The sequence below is a fragment of the Chiloscyllium punctatum genome, chromosome X (genome assembly GCF_047496795.1).
Source record: "Chiloscyllium punctatum isolate Juve2018m chromosome X, sChiPun1.3, whole genome shotgun sequence".
Taxonomy (NCBI): Eukaryota; Metazoa; Chordata; class Chondrichthyes; order Orectolobiformes; family Hemiscylliidae; genus Chiloscyllium; species Chiloscyllium punctatum.
In genome coordinates this window covers 14,474,335-14,498,151 of record NC_092791.1, presented here as the reverse complement: position 1 = coordinate 14,498,151, position 23,817 = coordinate 14,474,335, and the positions used below count along the sequence as shown (strand labels likewise).

Sequence of the window (23,817 nt, the reverse complement as noted above, 5' to 3'; positions counted from 1 at the left end):
AGGACAGTGTGATAACCCACTGCACCACCCAGTGCCACAGTGTGAAAGGACAGTGTGATAACCCACTGTCCCACCCAGTCCCTCAGTGTGAAAGGACAGGGTGATAACCCACTGTCCCACCCAGTCCCTCAGTGAGAAAGGACAGTGTGATAACCCACTGTCCCACCCAGTCCCTCAGTGTGAAAGGACAGTCTGATAACCCATTGTCCCACCCAGTCCCTCAGTGCGAAAGGACAGTGTGATAACCCACTGTCCCACCCAGTCCCTCAGTGTGAAAGGACAGTGCGATAACCCACTGTCCCACCCAGTCCCTCAGTGTGAAAGGACAGTGCGATAACCCACTGTCCCACCCAGTCCCTCAGTGTGAAAGGACAGTGTGATAACCCACTGTCCCACCCAGTCCCTCAGTGTGAAAGGACAGTGTGATAACCCACTGTCCCACCCAGTCCCTCAGTGTGAAAGGACAGTCCGATAACCCACTGACCCACCCAGTCCCTCAGTGTGAAAGGACAGTGCGATAACCCACTGTCCACCCCAGTCCCTCAGTGTTAAAGGACAGTGTGATAACCCACTGTCCCACCCAGTCCCTCAGTGTGAAAGGACAGTCCGATAAACCACTGTCCCACCCAGTCCCTCAGTGTGAAAGGACAGTGCGATAACCCACTGTCCCACCCAGTCCCTCAGTGTGAAAGCACAGTGCGATAACCCACTGTCCCACCCAGTCCCTCAGTGTGAAAGGACAGTGTGATAACCCACTGTCCCACCCAGTCCCTCAGTGTGAAAGGACAGTGTGATAACCCACTGTCCCACCGAGTCGCACACTGTGAAAGGACAGTGTGATAACCCACTGTCCCACTCAGTCCCTCAGTGTGAAAGGACAGTGTGATAACCCACTGCCCCACCCAGTGCCACAGTGTGAAAGGACAGTGTGATAGCCCACTGCCCCACCCAGTCCCACAGTGTGAAAGGACAGTGTGATAACCCACAGTCCCACCCAGTCCCTCAGTGTGAAAGGACAGTGTGAGAACCCACTGTCCCACCCAGTCCCTCAGTGTGAAAGGACAGTGCAATAAGCCACTGTCCCACCCAGTCCCTCAGTGTGAAAGGACAGTGTGATAACCCACTGTCCCACTCAGTCCCTCAGTGTGAAAGGACAGTGTGATAACCCACTGCCCCACCCAGTGCCACAGTGTGAAAGGACAGTGTGGTAACCCACTGTCCCACCCAGTCCCTCAGTGTGAAAGGACAGTGCGATAACCCACTGTCCCACCCAGTCCCTCAGTGTGAAAGGACAGTGCGATAACCCACTGTCCCACCCAGTCCCTCAGTGTGAAAGGACAGTGTGATAACCCACTGTCCCACCCAGTCCCTCAGTGTGAAAGGACAGTGTGATAACCCACTGTCCCACCCAGTCCCTCAGTGAGAAAGGACAGTGCAATAAGCCACTGTCCCACCCAGTCCCTCAGTGTGAAAGGACAGTGTGATAACCCACTGTCCCACCCAGTCCCTCAGTGTGAAAGGACAGGGTGATAACCCACTGTCCCACCCAGTCCCTCAGTGAGAAAGGACAGTGTGATAACCCACTGTCCCACTCAGCCCCTCAGTGCGAAAGGACAGTGTGATAACCCACTGTCCCACCCAGTCCCTCAGTGTGAAAGGACAGTGCGATAACCCACTGTCCCACCCAGTCCCTCAGTGTGAAAGGACAGTGCGATAACCCACTGTCCCACCCAGTCCCTCAGTGTGAAAGGACAGTCCGATAACCCACTGTCCCACCCAGTCCCTCAGTGTGAAAGGACAGTGTGATAACCCACTGTCCCACCCAGTCCCTCAGTGTGAAAGGACAGTGTGGTAACCCACTGTCCCACCCAGTCCCTCAGTGTGAAAGGACAGTCCGATAACCCACTGTCCCACCCAGTCCCTCAGTGTGAAAGGACAGTGCGATAACCCACTGTCCCACCCAGTCCCTCAGTGTGAAAGGACAGTGTGATAACCCACTGTCCCACCCAGTTCCTCAGTGTCAAAGGACAGTAGGATAACCCACTGTCCCACCCAGTCCCTCAGTGTGAAAGGACAGTGTGATAACCCACTGTCCCACCCAGTCCCTCAGTGTGAAAGGACAGTGTGATAACCCACTGTCCCACCCAGTCCCTCAGTGCGAAAGGACAGTCCGATAACCCACTGTCCCACCCAGTCCCTCAGTGTGAAAGGACAGTCCGATAACCCACTGTCCCACCCAGTCCCTCAGTGTGAAATGACAGTCCGATAACCCACTGTCCCACCCAGTCCCTCAGTGTGAAAGGACAGTGCGATAACCCACTGTCCCACCCAGTCCCTCACTGTGAAAAGACAGTGCGATAACCCACTGTCCCACCCAGTCCCTCAGTGTGAAAGGACAGTGCGATGACCCACTGTCCTACCCAGTCCCTCAGTGTGAAAGGACAGTCCGATAACCCACTGTCCCACCCAGTCCCTCAGTGTGAAAGGACAGTATGATAACCCACTGTCCCACCCAGTCCCTCAGTGTGAAAGGACAGTGCGATAACACACTGTCCCACCCAGTTCCTCAGTGTGAAAGGACAGTGTGATAACCCACTGTCCCACCCAGTCCCTCAGTGTGAAAGGACAGTGTGATAACCCACTGTCCCACCCAGTCCCTCAGTGTGAAAGGACAGTGTGATAACCGACTGTCCCACCCAGTCCCTCACTGTGAAAGGACAGTGTGATAACCCACTGTCCCACCCAGTCCCTCAGTGTGAAAGGACAGTGTGATAACCCACTGTCCCACCCAGTCCCTCAGTGTGAAAGGACAGTCCGATAACCCACTGTCACACCCAGTCCCTCAGTGTGAAAGGACAGTGTGATAACCCACTGTCCCACCCAGTCCCTCAGTGAGAAAGGACAGTGTGATAACCCACTGTCCCACCCAGTCCCTCAGTGTGAAAGGACAGTGTGATAACCCACTGTCCCACCCAGCCCCTCAGTGTGAAAGGACAGTGCGATAACCCACTGTCCCACCCAGTCCATCAGTGTGAAAGGACAGTGCGATAACCCACTGTCCCACCCAGTCCCTCAGTGTGAAAGGACAGTCCGATAACCCACTGTCCCACCCAGTCCCTCAGTGTGAAAGGACAGTTTGATAACCCACTGTCCCACCCAGTCCCTCAGTGTGAAAGGACAGTGCGATAACCCACTGTCCCACCCAGTCCCTCAGTGTGAAAGGACAGTCCGATAACCCACTGTCCCACCCAGTCCCTCAGTGCGAAAGGACAGTGTGATAACCCACTGTCCCACCCAGTCCCTCAGTGTGAAAGGACAGTGTGATAACCCACTGTCCCACCCAGTCCCTCAGTGTGAAAGGACAGTCCGATAACCCACTGTCCAACCCAGTCCCTCACTGTGAAAGGACAGGGAGTTAACCCACTGTCCCACCGAGTCGCTCACTGTGAAAGGACAGTGTGATAACCCACTGTCCCACCCAGTCCCTCAGTGTGAAAGGACAGTGTGATAACCCACTGTCCCACCGAGTCGCTCACTGTGAAAGGACAGTGTGATTACCCACTGTCCCACCCAGTCCCTCAGTGTGAAAGGACAGTGTGATAACCCACTGTCCCACCGAGGTGCTCACAGTGAAAGGACAGTGTGATAACCCACTGTCCCACACAGTCCCTCAGTGTGAAAGGACAGTGCGATAACCCACTGTCCCACCCAGTCCCTCAGTGTGAAAGGACAGTGTGATAACCCACTGTCCCACCCAGTCCCTCAGTGTGAAAGGACAGTGTGATAACCCACTGTCCCACCCAGTCCCTCAGTGTGAAAGGACAGTGTGATAACCCACTGTCCCACCAAGTCACTCAGTGTGAAAGGACAGTCTGATAACCCACTGTCCCACCCAGTCCCTCAGTGTGAAAGGACAATGCGATAACCCACTGTCCCACCCAGTCCCACAGTGTGAAAGGACAGTGTGATAACCCACTGTCCCACCCAGTCCCTCAGTGTGAAAGGACAGTGTGATAACCCACTGTCCCACCCAGTCGCACAGTGTGAAAGGACAGTGTGATAACCCACTGTCCCACCCAGTCCCTCAGTGTGAAATGAGAGTGTGATAACCCACTGTCCCACCGAGTCGCTCACTGTGAAAGGACAGTGTGATAACCCACTGTCCCACCGAGTCGCTCACTGTGAAAGGACAGTGTGATAACCCACTGTCCCACCCAGTCCCTCAGTGTGAAAGGACAGTGTGATAACCCACTGTCCCACCCAGTCCCTCAGTGTGAAAGGACAGTGTGATAAGCCACTGTCCCACCCAGTCCCTCAGTGTGAAAGGACAGTGTGATAACCCACTGTCCCACCCAGCCCCTCAGTGTGAAAGGACAGTGCGATAACCCACTGTCCCACCCAGTCCCTCAGTGTGAAAGGACAGTGTGATAACCCACTGTCCCACCGAGTCGCTCACTGTGAAAGGACAGTGTGATAACCCACTGTCCCACCGAGTCGCTCACTGTGAAATGACAGTGTGATAACCCACTGTCCCACCGAGTCGCTCACGGTGAAATGACAGTGTGATAACCCACTGTCCCACCGAGTCGCTCACTGTGAAAGGACAGTGTGATAACCCACTGTCCCACCCAGTCGCTCAGTGAGAAAGGACAGTGTGATAACCCACTGTCCCACCCAGTCGCTCAGTGTGAAAGGACAGTGCGATAACCCACTGTCCCACCGAGTCGCTCACTGTGAAATGACAGTGTGATAACCCACTGTCCCACCGAGTCTCTCACTGTGAAATGACAGTGTGATAACCCACTGTCCCACCGAGTCGCTCACTGTGAAATGACAGTGTGATAACCCACTGTCCCACCGAGTCTCTCACTGTGAAATGACAGTGTGATAACCCACTGTCCCACCCAGTCCATCACTGTGAAAGGACAGTGTGATAACCCACTGTCCCACCCAGTCCCTCAGTGTGAAAGGACAGGGTGATAACCCACCCTCCCACCCAGTCCCTCAGTGTGAAAGGACAGTGTGATAACCCACTGTCCCACCCAGTCCCTCAGTGTGAAAGGACAATCCGATAACCCACTGTCCCACCCAGTCCCTCAGTGTGAAAGGACAGTGTGATAACCCACTGTCCCACCCAGTCCCTCAGTGTGAAAGGACAGTGTGATAACCCACTGTCCCACCCAGTCCCTCAGTGTGAAAGGACAGTGTGGTAACCCACTGTCCCACCCAGGCCCTCAGTGTGAAAGGACAGTGTGATAACCCACTGTCCCACCCAGTCCCTCAGTGTGAAAGGACAGTGTGATAACCCACTGTCCCACCCAGTCCCTCAGTGTGAAAGGACAGTGCGATAACCCACTGTCCCACCCACTCCCTCAGTGTGAAAGGACAGTGTGATAACCCACTGTCCCACCCAGTCCCTCAGTGTGAAAGGACAGTGTGACAACCCACTGTCCCACCCAGTCCCTCAGTGTGAAAGGACAGTGTGATAACCCACTGTCCCACCCAGTCCCTCAGTGTGAAAGGACAGTGCGATAAACCACTGTCCCACCCAGTCCCTCAGTGTGAAAGGACAGTCCGATAACGCACTGTCCCACCCAGTCCCTCAGTGTGAAAGGACAGTGTGATAACCCACTGTCCCACCCAGTCCCTCAGTGTGAAAGGACAGTGTGATAACCCACTGTCCCACCCAGTCCCTCAGTGTGAAAGGACAGTGTGATAACCCACTGTCCCACCCAGTCCCTCAGTGTGAAAGGACAGTGTGATAACCCACTGTCCCACCCAGTCCCTCAGTGTGAAAGGACAGTGCGATAACCCACTGTCCCACCCGGTCCCTCAGTGTGAAAGGACAGTCCGATAACCCACTGTCCCACCCAGTCCCTCAGTGTCAAAGGACTGTGTGATAACCCACTGTCCCACCCAGTCCCTCAGTGAGAAAGGACAGTGCGATAACCCACTGTCCCACCCAGTCCCTCAGTGTGAAAGGACAGTCCGATAACACACTGTCCCACCCAGCCCCTCAGTGCGAAAGGACAGTCCGATAACCCACTGTCCCACCCAGTCCCTCAGTGTGAAAGGACAGTGTGATAACCCACTGTCCCATCCAGTCCCTCAGTGCGAAAGGACAGTGTGATAACCCAGTGTCCCACACAGCCACTCAGTGAGAAAGGACAGTGTGATAACCCACTGTCCCACCCAGTCCATCACTGTGAAAGGACAGTGTGATAACCCACTGTCCCACCCAGTCCCTCAGTGTGAAAGGACAGGGTGATAACCCACCCTCCCACCCAGTCCCTCAGTGTGAAAGGACAGTGTGATAACCCACTGTCCCACCCAGTCCCTCAGTGTGAAAGGACAATCCGATAACCCACTGTCCCACCCAGTCCCTCAGTGTGAAAGGACAGTGTGATAACCCACTGTCCCACCCAGTCCCTCAGTGTGATAAGGACAGTGTGATAACCCACTGTCCCACCCAGTCCCTCAGTGTGAAAGGACAGTGTGGTAACCCACTGTCCCACCCAGTCCCTCAGTGTGAAAGGACAGTGTGATAACCCACTGTCCCACCCAGTCCCTCAGTGTGAAAGGACAGTGTGATAACCCACTGTCCCACCCAGTCCCTCAGTGTGAAAGGACAGTGCGATAACCCACTGTCCCACCCAGTCCCACAGTGTGAAAGGACAGTGTGATAACCCACTGTCCCACCCAGTCCCTCAGTGTGAACGGACAGTGTGATAACCCACTGTCCCACCCAGTCGCACAGTGTGAAAGGACAGTGTGATAACCCACTGTCCCACCCAGTCCCTCAGTGTGAAAGGACAGTCTGATAACCCACTGTCCCACCCAGTCCCTCAGTGTGAAAGGACAGTGTGATAACCCACTGTCCCACCCAGTCCCTCAGTGTGAAAGGACAGTCCGATAACCCACTGTCCCACCCAGTCCCTCAGTGTGAAAGGACAGTGTGAAAACCCACTGTCCCACCCAGTCCCACAGTGTGAAAGGACAGTCCGATAACCCACTGTCCCACCCAGTCCCTCAGTGTGAAAGGACAGTCCGATAACCCACTGTCCCACCCAGTCCCTCAGTGTGAAAGGACAGTCCGATAACCCACTGTCCCACCCACTCCCTCAGTGTGAAAGGACAGTGTGATAACCCACTGTCCCACCCAGTCCCTCAGTGTGAAAGGACAGTGTGACAACCCACTGTCCCACCCAGTCCCTCAGTGTGAAAGGACAGTGTGATAACCCACTGTCCCACCCAGTCCCTCAGTGTGAAAGGACAGTGCGATAACCCACTGTCCCACCCAGTCCCTCAGTGTGAAAGGACAGTCCGATAACGCACTGTCCCACCCAGTCCCTCAGTGTGAAAGGACAGTGTGATAACCCACTGTCCCACCCAGTCCCTCAGTGTGAAAGGACAGTGCAATAACCCACGGTCCCACCCAGTCCCTCAGTGTGAAAGGACAGTGCGATAACCCACTGTCCCACCCAGTCCCTCAGTGTGAAAGGACAGTGTGATAACCCACTGTCCCACCCAGTCCCTCAGTGTGAAAGGACAGTGCGATAACCCACTGTCCCACCCGGTCCCTCAGTGTGAAAGGACAGTCCGATAACCCACTGTCCCACCCAGTCCCTCAGTGTCAAAGGACTGTGTGATAACCCACTGTCCCACCCAGTCCCTCAGTGAGAAAGGACAGTGCGATAACCCACTGTCCCACCCAGTCCCTAGGTGTGAAAGGACAGTCCGATAACACACTGTCCCACCCAGCCCCTCAGTGCGAAAGGACAGTCCGATAACCCACTGTCCCACCCAGTCCCTCAGTGTGAAAGGACAGTGTGATAACCCACTGTCCCATCCAGTCCCTCAGTGCGAAAGGACAGTGTGATAACCCAGTGTCCCACACAGCCACTCAGTGAGAAAGGACAGTGTGATAACCCACTGTCCCACCCAGTCCATCACTGTGAAAGGACAGTGTGATAACCCACTGTCCCACCCAGTCCCTCAGTGTGAAAGGACAGGGTGATAACCCACCCTCCCACCCAGTCCCTCAGTGTGAAAGGACAGTGTGATAACCCACTGTCCCACCCAGTCCCTCAGTGTGAAAGGACAATCCGATAACCCACTGTCCCACCCAGTCCCTCAGTGTGAAAGGACAGTGTGATAACCCACTGTCCCACCCAGTCCCTCAGTGTGAAAGGACAGTGTGATAACCCACTGTCCCACCCAGTCCCTCAGTGTGAAAGGACAGTGAGGTAACCCACTGTCCCACCCAGTCCCTCAGTGTGAAAGGACAGTGTGATAACCCACTGTCCCACCCAGTCCCTCAGTGTGAAAGGACAGTGTGATAACCCACTGTCCCACCCAGTCCCTCAGTGTGAAAGGACAGTGCGATAACCCACTGTCCCACCCAGTCCCACAGTGTGAAAGGACAGTGTGATAACCCACTGTCCCACCCAGTCCCTCAGTGTGAACGGACAGTGTGATAACCCACTGTCCCACCCAGTCGCACAGTGTGAAAGGACAGTGTGATAACCCACTGTCCCACCCAGTCCCTCAGTGTGAAAGGACAGTCTGATAACCCACTGTCCCACCCAGTCCCTCAGTGTGAAAGGACAGTGTGATAACCCACTGTCCCACCCAGTCCCTCAGTGTGAAAGGACAGTCCGATAACCCACTGTCCCACCCAGTCCCTCAGTGTGAAAGGACAGTGTGAAAACCCACTGTCCCACCCAGTCCCACAGTGTGAAAGGACAGTCCGATAACCCACTGTCCCACCCAGTCCCTCAGTGTGAAAGGACAGTGTGAAAACCCACTGTCCCACAAAGTCCCACAGTGTGAAAGGACAGTCCGATAACCCACTGTCCCACCCAGTCCCTCAGTGTGAAAGGACAGTCCGATAACCCACTGTCCCACCCAGTCCCTCAGTGTGAAAGGACAGTCCGATAACCCACTGTCCCACCCACTCCCTCAGTGTGAAAGGACAGTGTGATAACCCACTGTCCCACCCAGTCCCTCAGTGTGAAAGGACAGTGTGACAACCCACTGTCCCACCCAGTCCCTCAGTGTGAAAGGACAGTGTGATAACCCACTGTCCCACCCAGTCCCTCAGTGTGAAAGGACAGTGCGATAACCCACTGTCCCACCCATTCCCTCAGTGTGAAAGGACAGTCCGATAACGCACTGTCCCACCCAGTCCCTCAGTGTGAAAGGACAGTGTGATAACCCACTGTCCCACCCAGTCCCTCAGTGTGAAAGGACAGTGCAATAACCCACTGTCCCACCCAGTCCCTCAGTGTGAAAGGACAGTGCGATAACCCACTGTCCCACCCAGTCCCTCAGTGTGAAAGGACAGTGTGATAACCCACTGTCCCACCCAGTCCCTCAGTGTGAAAGGACAGTGCGATAACCCACTGTCCCACCCGGTCCCTCAGTGTGAAAGGACAGTCCGATAACCCACTGTCCCACCCAGTCCCTCAGTGTCAAAGGACTGTGTGATAACCCACTGTCCCACCCAGTCCCTCAGTGAGAAAGGACAGTGCGATAACCCACTGTCCCACCCAGTCCCTCAGTGTGAAAGGACAGTGTGATAACCCACTGTCCCACCCAGTCCCTCAGTGTGAAAGGACAGGGTGATAACCCACTGTCCCACCCAGTCCCTCAGTGAGAAAGGACAGTGTGATAACCCACTGTCCCACCCAGTCCCTCAGTGTGAAAGGACAGTCTGATAACCCATTGTCCCACCCAGTCCCTCAGTGCAAAAGGACAGTGTGATAACCCACTGTCCCACCCAGTCCCTCAGTGAGAAAGGACAGTGCGATAACCCACTGTCGCACCCAGTCCCTCAGTGAGAAAGGACAGTGTGAAAACCCACTGTCCCACCCAGTCCCTCACTGTGAAAGGACAGGGTGATAACCCACTGTCCCACCCAGTCCCTCAGTGAGAAAGGACAGTGCGATAACCCACTGTCCCACCCAGTCCCTCAGTGAGAAAGGACAGTGTGATAACCCACTGTCCCACCCAGTCCCTCAGTGTGAAAGGACAGCGTGATAACCCACTGTCCCACCCAGTCCCTCAGTGTGAAAGGACAGTCCGATAACCCTCTGTCCCACCCAGTCCCTCAGTGTGAAAGGACAGTGCGATAACCCACTGCCCCACCCAGTCCCTCAGTGTGAAAGGACAGTGCGATAACGCACTGTCCCACTCAGTCCCTCAGTGTGAAAGGACAGTCTGATAACCCACTGTCCCACCCAGTCCCTCAGTGTGAAAGGACAGTGTGATAACCCACTGTCCCACCCAGTCCCTCAGTGTGAAAGGACAGTCCGATAACACACTGTCCCACCCAGCCCCTCAGTGCGAAAGGACAGTCCGATAACCCACTGTCCCACCCAGTCCCTCAGTGTGAAAGGACAGTGTGATAACCCACTGTCCCATCCAGTCCCTCAGTGCGAAAGGACAGTGTGATAACCCAGTGTCCCACACAGCCACTCAGTGAGAAAGGACAGTGTGATAACCCACTGTCCCACCCAGTCCATCACTGTGAAAGGACAGTGTGATAACCCACTGTCCCACCCAGTCCCTCAGTGTGAAAGGACAGGGTGATAACCCACCCTCCCACCCAGTCCCTCAGTGTGAAAGGACAGTGTGATAACCCACTGTCCCACCCAGTCCCTCAGTGTGAAAGGACAATCCGATAACCCACTGTCCCACCCAGTCCCTCAGTGTGAAAGGACAGTGTGATAACCCACTGTCCCACCCAGTCCCTCAGTGTGAAAGGACAGTGTGATAACCCACTGTCCCACCCAGTCCCTCAGTGTGAAAGGACAGTGTGGTAACCCACTGTCCCACCCAGTCCCTCAGTGTGAAAGGACAGTCCGATAACCCACTGTCCCACCCAGTCCCTCAGTGTGAAAGGACAATCCGATAACCCACTGTCCCACCCAGTCCCTCAGTGTGAAAGGACAGTGTGATAACACACTGTCCCACCCAGTCCCTCAGTGTGAAAGGACAGTGCGATAACCCACTGTCCCACACAGTCCCTCAGTGTAAAAGGACAGTGTGATAACCCACTGTCCCACCCAGTTCCTCAGTGTCAAAGGACAGTGTGATAACCCACTGTCCCACCCAGTCGCTCAGTGTGAAAGGACAGTGTGATAACCCACTGTCCCACCCAGTCCCTCAGTGCGAAAGGACAGTCCGATAACCCACTGTCCCACCCAGTCCCTCAGTGTGAAAGGACAGTCCGATAACCCACTGTCCCACCCAGTCCCTCAGTGTGAAAGGACAGTGCGATAACCCACTGTCCTACCCAGTCCCTCAGTGTGAAAGGACAGTCCGATAACCCACTGTCCCACCCAGTCCCTCAGTGTGAAAGGACAGTATGATAACCCACTGTCCCACCCAGTCCCTCAGTGTGAAAGGACAGTGCGATATCACACTGTCCCACCCAGTCCCTCAGTGTGAAAGCACAGTGTGATAACCCACTGTCCCACCCAGTCCCTCAGTGTGAAAGGACAGTGTGATAACCCACTGTCCCACCCAGACCCTCAGTGTGAAAGGACAGTCCGATAACCCACTGTCCCACCCAGTCCCTCACTGTGAAAGGACAGTGTGATAACCCACTGTCCCACCCAGTCCCTCAGTGTGAAAGGACAGTGCGATAACCCACTGTCCCACCCAGTCCCTCAGTGTGAAAGGACAGTGCGGTAACTCACTGTCCCACCCAGTACCTCAGTGTGAAAGGACAGTCCGATAACCCACTGTCCCACCCAGTCCCTCAGTGTGAAAGGACAGTGTGATAACCCACTGTCCCACCCAGCCCCTCACTGTGAAAGGACAGTGCGATAACCCACTGTACCACCCAGTCCCTCAGTGTAAAAGGACAGTGCGGTAACCCACTGTCCCACCCAGTACCTCAGTGTGAAAGGACAGTCCGATAACCCACTGCCCCACCCAGTCCCTCAGTGTGAAAGGACAGTGCGATAACGCACTGTCCCACTCAGTCCCTCAGTGTGAAAGGACAGTCTGATAACCCACTGTCCCACCCAGTCCCTCAGTGTGAAAGGACAGTGTGATAACCCACTGTCCCACCCAGTCCCTCAGTGTGAAAGGACAGTCCGATAACACACTGTCCCACCCAGCCCCTCAGTGCGAAAGGACAGTCCGATAACCCACTGTCCCACCCAGTCCCTCAGTGTGAAAGGACAGTGTGATAACCCACTGTCCCATCCAGTCCCTCAGTGCGAAAGGACAGTGTGATAACCCAGTGTCCCACACAGCCACTCAGTGAGAAAGGACAGTGTGATAACCCACTGTCCCACCCAGTCCATCACTGTGAAAGGACAGTGTGATAACCCACTGTCCCACCCAGTCCCTCAGTGTGAAAGGACAGGGTGATAACCCACCCTCCCACCCAGTCCCTCAGTGTGAAAGGACAGTGTGATAACCCACTGTCCCACCCAGTCCCTCAGTGTGAAAGGACAATCCGATAACCCACTGTCCCACCCAGTCCCTCAGTGTGAAAGGACAGTGTGATAACCCACTGTCCCACCCAGTCCCTCAGTGTGAAAGGACAGTGTGATAACCCACTGTCCCACCCAGTCCCTCAGTGTGAAAGGACAATCCGATAACCCACTGTCCCACCCAGTCCCTCAGTGTGAAAGGACAGTGTGATAACCCACTGTCCCACCCAGTCCCTCAGTGTGAAAGGACAGTGTGATAACCCACTGTCCCACCCAGTCCCTCAGTGTGAAAGGACAGTGTGGTAACCCACTGTCCCACCCAGTCCCTCAGTGTGAAAGGACAGTCCGATAACCCACTGTCCCACCCAGTCCCTCAGTGTGAAAGGACAGTCCGATAACGCACTGTCCCACCCAGTCCCTCAGAGTGAAAGGACAGTGTGATAACACACTGTCCCACCCAGTCCCTCAGTGTGAAAGCACAGTGTGATAACCCACTGTCCCACCCAGTCCCTCAGTGTGAAAGGACAGTGTGATAAGCCACTGTCCCACCCAGTCCCTCAGTGTGAAAGGACAGTGTGAGAAGCCACTGTCCCACCCAGTCCCTCAGTGTGAAAGGACAGTGTGATAACCCACTGTCCCACCCAGCCCCTCAGTGTGAAAGGACAGTGCGATAACCCACTGTCCCACCCAGTCCCTCAGTGTGAAAGGACAGTGCGATAACCCACTGTCCCACCCAGTCCCTCAGTGTGAAAGGACAGTGTGATAACCCACTGTCCCACCCAGTCCCTCAGTGTGAAAGGTCAGTGTGATAACCCACTGTCCCACCCAGTCCCTCAGTGTGAAAGGACAGTCCGATAACCCACTGTCCCACCCAGTCCCTCAGTGTGAAAGGACAGTCCGATAACCCACTGTCCCACCCAGTCCCTCAGTGTGAAAGGACAGTCCGATAACCCACTGTCCCACCCAGTCCCTCAGTGTGAAAGGACAGTGCGATAACACACTGTCCCACCCAGTCCCTCAGTGTGAAAGCACAGTGTGATAACCCACTGTCCCACCCAGTCCCTCAGTGTGAAAGGACAGTGTGATAACCCACTGTCCCACCCAGACCCTCAGTGTGAAAGGACAGTCCGATAACCCACTGTCCCACCCAGTCCCTCACTGTGAAAGGACAGTGTGATAACCCACTGTCCCACCCAGTCCCTCAGTGTGAAAGGACAGTGTGATAACCCACTGTCCCACCCAGTCCCTCAGTGTGAAAGGACAGTCCGAGAACCCACTGTCCCACCCAGTCCCTCAGTGTGAAAGGACAGTGTGATAACCCACTGTTCCACCCAGTCCCTCAGTGTGAAAGGACAGTGTGATAAGCCACTGTCCCACCCAGTCCCTCAGTGTGAAAGGACAGTGTGATAAGCCACTGTCCCACCCAGTCCCTCAGTGTGAAAGGACAGTGTGATAACCCACTGTCCCACCCAGCCCCTCAGTGTGAAAGGACAGTGCGATAACCCACTGTCCCACCCAGTCCCTCAGTGTGAAAGGACAGTGCGATAACCCACTGTCCCACCCAGTCCCTCAGTGTGAAAGGACAGTGCGATAACCCACTGTCCCACCCAGTCCCTCAGTGTGAAAGGTCAGTGTGATAACCCACTGTCCCACCCAGTCCCTCAGTGTGAAAGGACAGTCCGATAACCCACTGTCCCACCCAGTCCCTCAGTGTGAAAGGACAGTCCGATAACCCACTGTCCCACCCAGTCCCTCAGTGTGAAAGGACAGTCCGATAATCCACTGTCCCACCCAGTCCCTCAGTGTGAAAGGACAGTCCGATAACCCACTGTCCCACCCAGTCCCTCAGTGTGAAAGGACAGTGTGATAACCCACTGTCCCACACAGTCCCTCAGTGCGAAAGGACAGTGCGATAACCCACTGTCCCACCCAGTCCCTCAGTGTGAAAGGACAGTGTGATAACCCACTGTCCCGCCCAGTCCCTCAGTTTCAAAGGACAGTGTGATAACCCACTGTCCCACCCAGTCCCTCAGTGTGAAAGGACAGTGTGATAACCCACTGTCCCACCCAGTCCCTCAGTGTGAAAGGACAGTGTGATAACCCACTGTCCCACCCAGTCCCTCAGTGTGAAAGGACAGTGTGATAACCCACTGTCCCACTCAGTCCCTCAGTGTGAAAGGACAGTGCGATAACCCACTGTCCCACCCAGTCCCTCAGTGTGAAAGGACAGTGCGGTAACCCACTGTCCCACCCAGTACCTCAGTGTGAAAGGACAGTCCGATAACCCACTGTCCCACCCAGTCCCTCAGTGTGAAAGGACAGTGTGATAACCCACTGTCCCACCCAGCCCCTCACTGTGAAAGGACAGTGCGATAACCCACTGTACCACCCTGTCCCTCAGTGTGAATGGACAGTGCGGTAACCCACTGTCCCACCCAGTACCTCAGTGTGAAAGGACAGTCCGATAACCCACTGTCCCACCCAGTCCCTCAGTGTGAAAGGACAGTCCGATAACCCACTGTCCCACCCAGTCCCTCAGTGTGAAAGGACAGTCCGATAACCCACTGTCCCACCCAGTCCCTCAGTGTGAAAGGACAGTGCGATAACACACTGTCCCACCCAGTCCCTCAGTGTGAAAGCACAGTGTGATAACCCACTGTCCCACCCAGTCCCTCAGTGTGAAAGGACAGTGTGATAACCCACTGTCCCACCCAGACCCTCAGTGTGAAAGGACAGTCCGATAACCCACTGTCCCACCCAGTCCCTCACTGTGAAAGGACAGTGTGATAACCCACTGTCCCACCCAGTCCCTCAGTGTGAAAGGACAGTGTGATAACCCACTGTCCCACCCAGTCCCTCAGTGTGAAAGGACAGTCCGAGAACCCACTGTCCCACCCAGTCCCTCAGTGTGAAAGGACAGTGTGATAACCCACTGTTCCACCCAGTCCCTCAGTGTGAAAGGACAGTGTGATAAGCCACTGTCCCACCCAGTCCCTCAGTGTGAAAGGACAGTGTGATAAGCCACTGTCCCACCCAGTCCCTCAGTGTGAAAGGACAGTGTGATAACCCACTGTCCCACCCAGCCCCTCAGTGTGAAAGGACAGTGCGATAACCCACTGTCCCACCCAGTCCCTCAGTGTGAAAGGACAGTGCGATAACCCACTGTCCCACCCAGTCCCTCAGTGTGAAAGGACAGTGCGATAACCCACTGTCCCACCCAGTCCCTCAGTGTGAAAGGTCAGTGTGATAACCCACTGTCCCACCCAGTCCCTCAGTGTGAAAGGACAGTCCGATAACCCACTGTCCCACCCAGTCCCTCAGTGTGAAAGGACAGTCCGATAACCCACTGTCCCACCCAGTCCCTCAGTGTGAAAGGACAGTCCGATAATCCACTGTCCCACCCAGTCCCTCAGTGTGAAAGGACAGTCCGATAACCCACTGTCCCACCCAGTCCCTCAGTGTGAAAGGACAGTGTGATAACCCACTGTCCCACACAGTCCCTCAGTGCGAAAGGACAGTGCGATAACCCACTGTCCCACCCAGTCCCTCAGTGTGAAAGGACAGTGTGATAACCCACTGTCCCGCCCAGTCCCTCAGTTTCAAAGGACAGTGTGATAACCCACTGTCCCACCCAGTCCCTCAGTGTGAAAGGACAGTGTGATAACCCACTGTCCCACCCAGTCCCTCAGTGTGAAAGGACAGTGTGATAACCCACTGTCCCACCCAGTCCCTCAGTGTGAAAGGACAGTGTGATAACCCACTGTCCCACTCAGTCCCTCAGTGTGAAAGGACAGTGCGATAACCCACTGTCCCACCCAGTCCCTCAGTGTGAAAGGACAGTGCGGTAACCCACTGTCCCACCCAGTACCTCAGTGTGAAAGGACAGTCCGATAACCCACTGTCCCACCCAGTCCCTCAGTGTGAAAGGACAGTGTGATAACCCACTGTCCCACCCAGCCCCTCACTGTGAAAGGACAGTGCGATAACCCACTGTACCACCCTGTCCCTCAGTGTGAATGGACAGTGCGGTAACCCACTGTCCCACCCAGTACCTCAGTGTGAAAGGACAGTCCGATAACCCACTGTCCCACCCAGTCCCTCAGTGTGAAAGGACAGTGTGATAACCCACTGTCCCACCCAGTCCCTCAGTGTGAAAGGACAGTCCGATAACCCACTGTCCCACCCAGTCCCTCAGTGTGAAAGGACAGTGCGATAACCCACTGTCCCACCCAGTCCCTCAGTGTGAAAGGACAGTCCGATAACCCACTGTCCCACCCAGTCCCTCACTGTGAAAGGACAGTGTGATAACCCACTGTCCCACCCAGTCCCTCAGTGTGAAAGGACAGTGCGATAACCCACTGTCCCACCCAGTCCCTCATTGTGAAAGGACAGTGCGATAACCCACTGTCCCACCCAGTCCCTCAGTGCGAAAGGACAGTGCGATAACCCACTGTCCCACCCAGTCCCTCATTGTGAAAGGACAGTGCGATAACCCACTGTCCCACCCAGTCCCTCAGTGTGAAAGGACAGTGTGATAACCCACTGTCCCACCCAGTCCCTCAGTGTGAAAGGACAGTGTGATAACCCACTGTCCCACCGAGTCCCTCAGTGTGAAAGGACAGTCCGATAACCCACTGTCCCACCCAGTCCCTCAGTGTGAAAGGACAGTCCGATAACCAACTGTCCCACCCAGTCCCTCAGTGCGAAAGGACAGTGCGATAACCCACTGTCCCACCCAGTCCCTCACCGTGAAAGGACAGTGCGATAACCCACTGTACCACCCAGTACCTCAGTGTGAAAGGACAGTCCGATAACCCACTGTCCCACCCAGTCCCTCAGTGTGAAAGGACAGTGTGATAACCCACTGTCCCACCCAGTCCCTCAGTGTGAAAGGACAGTCCGATAACCCACTGTCCCACCCAGTCCCTCAGTGTGAAAGGACAGTGCGATAACCCACTGTCCCACCCAGTCCCTCAGTGCGAAAGGACAGTCCGATAACCCACTGTCCCACCCAGTCCCTCACTGTGAAAGGACAGTGCGATAACCCACTGTCCCACCCAGTCCCTCAGTGTGAAAGGACAGTGTGATAACCCACTGTCCCACCCAGTCCCTCAGTGTGAAAGGACAGTGTGACAACCCACTGTCCCACCGAATCCCTCAGTGTGAAAGGACAGTCCGATAACCCACTGTCCCACCCAGTCCCTCAGTGCGAAAGGACAGTGCGATAACCCACTGTCCCACCCAGTCCGTCAGTGCGAAAGGACAGTGCGATAACCCACTGTCCCACCCAGTCCCTCAGTGCGAAAGGACAGTGCGATAACCCACTGTCCCACCCAGTCCCTCAGTGCGAAAGGACAGTGCGATAACCCACTGTCCCACCCAGTCCCTCATTGTGAAAGGACAGTGCGATAACCCACTGTCCCACCCAGTCCCTCAGTGTGAAAGGACAGTGTGATAACCCACTGTCCCACCCAGTCCCTCAGTGTGAAAGGACAGTCCGATAACCCACTGTCCCACCCAGTCCCTCAGTGTGAAAGGACAGTGTGATAACCCACTGTCCCACCCAGACCCTCAGTGTGAAAGGACAGTGTGATAACCCACTGTCCTACCCTGTCCCTCAGTGTGAAAGGACAGTCCGATAACCCACTGTCCCACCCAGACCCTCAGTGTGAAAGGACAGTGTGATAACCCACTGTCCTACCCTGTCCCTCAGTGTGAAAGGACAGTCCGATAACCCACTGTCCCACCCAGTCCCTCAGTGTGAAAGGACAGTGTGATAACCCACTGTCCCACCCAGTCCCTCAGTGTGAAAGGATAGTCCGAGAACCCACTGTCCCACCCAGTCCCTCAGTGTGAAAGGACAGTGTGATAACCCACTGTCCCACCCAGTCCCTCAGTGAGAAAGGACAGTGTGATAACCCACTGTCCCACCCAGTCCCTCAGTGTGAAAGGACAGTGTGATAAGCCACTGTCCCACCCAGTCCCTCAGTGTGAAAGGACAGTGTGATAAGCCACTGTCCCACCCAGTCCCTCAGTGTGAAAGGACAGTGTGATAACCCACTGTCCCACCCAGCCCCTCAGTGTGAAAGGACAGTGCGATAACCCACTGTCCCACCCAGTCCCTCAGTGTGAAAGGACAGTGCGATAACCCACTGTCCCACCCAGTCCCTCAGTGTGAAAGGACAGTGCGATAACCCACTGTCCCACCCAGTCCCTCAGTGTGAAAGGTCAGTGTGATAACCCACTGTCCCACCCAGTCCCTCAGTGTGAAAGGACAGTCCGATAACCCACTGTCCCACCCAGTCCCTCAGTGTGAAAGGACAGTCCGATAACCCACTGTCCCACCCAGTCCCTCAGTGTGAAAGGACAGTCCGATAACCCACTGTCCCACCCAGTCCCTCAGTGTGAAAGGACAGTCCGATAACCCACTGTCCCACCCAGTCCCTCAGTGTGAAAGGACAGTGTGATAACCCACTGTCCCACCCAGTCCCTCAGTGCGAAAGGACAGTGTGATAACCCACTGTCCCACCCAGTCCCTCAGTGTGAAAGGACAGTGTGATAACCCACTGTCCCGCCCAGTCCCTCAGTTTGAAAGGACAGTGTGATAACCCACTGTCCCACCCAGTCCCTCAGTGTGAAAGGACAGTGTGATAACCCACTGTCCCACCCAGTCCCTCAGTGTGAAAGGACAGTGTGATAACCCACTGTCCCACCCAGTCCCTCAGTGTGAAAGGACAGTGTGATAACCCACTGTCCCACCCAGTGCCTCAGTGTGAAAGGACAGTGCGATAACCCACTGTCCCACCCAGTCCCTCAGTGTCAAAGGACAGTGCGGTAACCCACTGTCCCACCCAGTACCTCAGTGTGAAAGGACAGTCCGATAACCCACTGTCCCACCCAGTCCCTCAGTGTGAAAGGACAGTGTGATAACCCACTGTCCCACCCAGCCCCTCACTGTGAAAGGACAGTGCGATAACCCGCTGTACCACCCAGTCCCTCAGTGTGAAAGGACAGTGCGGTAACCCACTGTCCCACCCAGTACCTCAGTGTGAAAGGACAGTCCGATAACCCACTGTCCCACCCAGTCCCTCAGTGTGAAAGGACAGTGTGATAACCCACTGTCCCACCCAGTCCCTCAGTGTGAAAGGACAGTCCGATAACCCACTGTCCCACCCAGTCCCTCAGTGTGAAAGGACAGTGCGATAACCCACTGTCCCACCCAGTCCCTCAGTGCGAAAGGACAGTCCGATAACCCACTGTCCCACCCAGTCCCTCACTGTGAAAGGACAGTGCGATAACCCACTGTCCCACCCAGTCCCTCAGTGTGAAAGGACAGTGTGATAACCCACTGTCCCACCCAGTCCCTCAGTGTGAAAGGACAGTGTGATAACCCACTGTCCCACCGAGTCCCTCAGTGTGAAAGGACAGTCCGATAACCCACTGTCCCACCCAGTCCCTCAGTGTGAAAGGACAGTCCGATAACCAACTGTCCCACCCAGTCCCTCAGTGCGAAAGGACAGTGCGATAACCCACTGTCCCACCCAGTCCCTCACCGTGAAAGGACAGTGCGATAACCCACTGTACCACCCAGTACCTCAGTGTGAAAGGACAGTCCGATAACCCACTGTCCCACCCAGTCCCTCAGTGTGAAAGGACAGTGTGATAACCCACTGTCCCACCCAGTCCCTCAGTGTGAAAGGACAGTCCGATAACCCACTGTCCCACCCAGTCCCTCAGTGTGAAAGGACAGTGCGATAACCCACTGTCCCACCCAGTCCCTCAGTGCGAAAGGACAGTCCGATAACCCACTGTCCCACCCAGTCCCTGACTGTGAAAGGACAGTGCGATAACCCACTGTCCCACCCAGTCCCTCAGTGTGAAAGGACAGTGTGATAACCCACTGTCCCACCCAGTCCCTCAGTGTGAAAGGACAGTGTGACAACCCACTGTCCCACCGAATCCCTCAGTGTGAAAGGACAGTCCGATAACCCACTGTCCCACCCAGTCCCTCAGTGTGAAAGGACAGTGTGACAACCCACTGTCCCACCGAATCCCTCAGTGCGAAAGCACAGTGCGATAACCCACTGTCCCACCCAGTCCGTCAGTGCGAAAGGACAGTGCGATAACCCACTGTCCCACCCAGTCCCTCAGTGCGAAAGGACAGTGCGATAAACCACTGTCCCACCCAGTCCCTCAGTGTGAAAGGACAGTGTGATAACCCACTGTCCCACCCAGTCCCTCAGTGTGAATGGACAGTCCGATAACCCACTGTCCCACCCAGTCCCTCAGTGTGAAAGGACAGTGTGATAACCCACTGTCCCACCCAGACCCTCAGTGTGAAAGGACAGTGTGATAACCCACTGTCCTACCCTGTCCCTCAGTGTGAAAGGACAGTGTGATAACCCACTGTCCCACCCAGACCCTCAGTGTGAAAGGACAGTGTGATAACCCACTGTCCTACCCTGTCCCTCAGTGTGAAAGGACAGTCCGATAACCCACTGTCCCACCCAGTCCCTCAGTGTGAAAGGACAGTCCGATAACCCACTGTCCCACCCAGTCCCTCAGTGCGAAAGGACAGTGCGATAACCCACTGTCCCACCCAGTCCCTCAGTGTGAAAGGACAGTCCGATAACCCACTGTCCCACCCAGTCCCTCAGTGTGAAAGGACAGTGTGATAACCCACTGTCCCACCCAGTCCCTCAGTGTGAAAGGACAGTCCGATAACCCACTGTCCCACCCAGTCCCTCAGTGTGAAAGGACAGTGTGATAACCCACTATCCCACCCAGACCCTCAGTGTGAAAGGACAGTGTGATAACCCACTGTCCTACCCTGTCCCTCAGTGTGAAAGGACAGTCCGATAACCCACTGTCCCACCCAGTCCCTCAGTGTGAAAGGACAGTCCGATAACCCACTGTCCCACCCAGTCCCTCAGTGCGAAAGGACAGTGCGATAACCCACTGTCCCACCCAGTCCCTCAGTGTGAAAGGACAGTCCGATAACCCACTGTCCTCTCCAGTCCCTCAGTGTGAAAGGACAGTGCGATAACCCACTGTCCCACCCAGTCCCTCAGTGAGAAAGGACAGTGTGATAACCCACTGTCCCACCCAGTCCCTCAGTGTGAAAGGACAGTGTGATAACCCACTGTACCACCCAGTCCCTCAGTGTGAAAGGACAGTGCGATAACCCACTGTCCCACCCAGTCCCTCAGTGTGAAAGGACAGTGCGATAACCCACTGTCCCACCCAGTCCCTCAGTGTGAAAGGACAGTCCGATAACCCACTGTCCCACCCAGTCCCTCACTGTGAAAGGAAAGTGTGATAACCCACTGTCCCACCCAGTCCCTCAGTGTGAAAGGACAGTGTGATAACCCACTGTCCCACCCAGCCCCCCAGTGTGAAAGGACAGTATGATAACCCACTGTCCCACCCAGTCCGTCAGTGTGAAAGGACAGTGTGATAACCCACTGTCCCACCCAGTCCCTCTCTGTGACAGGACAGTGTGATAACCCACTGTCCCACCCAGTCCCTCAGTGAGAAAGGACAGTGTGATAACCCACTGTCCCACCCAGTCCCTCAGTGTGAAAGGACAGTCCGATAACCCACTGTCCCACCCAGCCCCTCAGTGTGAAAGGACAGTGTGATAACCCACTGTCCCACCCAGTCCCTCAGTGTGAAAGGACAGTGCGATAACCCATTGTCCCACCCAGTCCCTCAGTGTGAAAGGACAGTGTGATAACCCACTGTCCCATCCAGTCCCTCAGTGCGAAAGGACAGTGTGATAACCCACTGTCCCACCCAGTCCCTCAGTGTGAAAGGACGGTCCGATAACCCACTGTCCCACCCAGCCCCTCAGTGTGAAAGGACAGTGCGATAACCCACTGTCCCACCCAGTCCCTCAGTGTGAAAGGACAGTGTGATAACCCACTGTCCCACCCAGTCCCTCAGTGTGAAAGGTCAGTGTGATAACCCACTGTCCCACCCAGTCCCTCAGTGTGAAAGGACAGTCCGATAACCCACTGTCCCACCCAGTCCCTCAGTGTGAAAGGACAGTGTGATAACCCACTGTCCCATCCAGTCCCTCAGTGCGAAAGGACAGTGTGATAACCCACTGTCCCACCCAGTCCCTCAGTGTGAAAGGACGGTCCGATAACCCACTTTCCCACCCAGCCCCTCAGTGTGAAAGGACAGTGCGATAACCCACTGTCCCACCCAGTCCCTCAGTGTGAAAGGACAGTGTGATAACCCACTGTCCCACCCAGTCCCTCAGTGTGAAAGGACAGTGTGATAACCCACTGTCCCACCCAGTCCCTCAGTGTGAAAGGACAGTGTGATAACCCACTGTCCCACCGAGTCCCTCAGTGTGAAAGGACAGTCCGATAACCCACTGTCCCACCCAGTCCCTCAGTGTGAAAGGACAGTCCGATAACCAACTGTCCCACCCAGTCCCTCAGTGCGAAAGGACAGTGCGATAACCCACTGTCCCACCCAGTCCCTCACCGTGAAAGGACAGTGCGATAACCCACTGTACCACCCAGTACCTCAGTGTGAAAGGACAGTCCGATAACCCACTGTCCCACCCAGTCCCTCAGTGTGAAAGGACAGTGTGATAACCCACTGTCCCACCCAGTCCCTCAGTGTGAAAGGACAGTCCGATAACCCACTGTCCCACCCAGTCCCTCAGTGTGAAAGGACAGTGCGATAACCCACTGTCCCACCCAGTCCCTCAGTGCGAAAGGACAGTCCGATAACCCACTGTCCCACCCAGTCCCTGACTGTGAAAGGACAGTGCGATAACCCACTGTCCCACCCAGTCCCTCAGTGTGAAAGGACAGTGTGATAACCCACTGTCCCACCCAGTCCCTCAGTGTGAAAGGACAGTGTGACAACCCACTGTCCCACCGAATCCCTCAGTGTGAAAGGACAGTCCGATAACCCACTGTCCCACCCAGTCCCTCAGTGCGAAAGCACAGTGCGATAACCCACTGTCCCACCCAGTCCGTCAGTGCGAAAGGACAGTGCGATAACCCACTGTCCCACCCAGTCCCTCAGTGCGAAAGGACAGTGCGATAAACCACTGTCCCACCCAGTCCCTCAGTGCGAAAGGACAGTGCGATAACCCACTGTCCCACCCAGTCCCTCATTGTGAAAGGACAGTGCGATAACCCACTGTCCCACCCAGTCCCTCAGTGTGAAAGGACAGTGTGATAACCCACTGTCCCACCCAGTCCCTCAGTGTGAATGGACAGTCCGATAACCCACTGTCCCACCCAGTCCCTCAGTGTGAAAGGACAGTGTGACAACCCACTGTCCCACCGAATCCCTCAGTGTGAAAGGACAGTCCGATAACCCACTGTCCCACCCAGTC

The 23,817-nt window shown here is 55.3% G+C and overlaps 1 protein-coding gene across 1 annotated transcript in view; it reads right to left on the bottom strand.

Annotated features, from left to right (window-relative positions):
• LOC140471350 (integrin alpha-5-like) overlaps positions 1-23,817 on the bottom strand; it is a 276,546-nt gene that overhangs the window by 65,126 nt on the left and 187,603 nt on the right.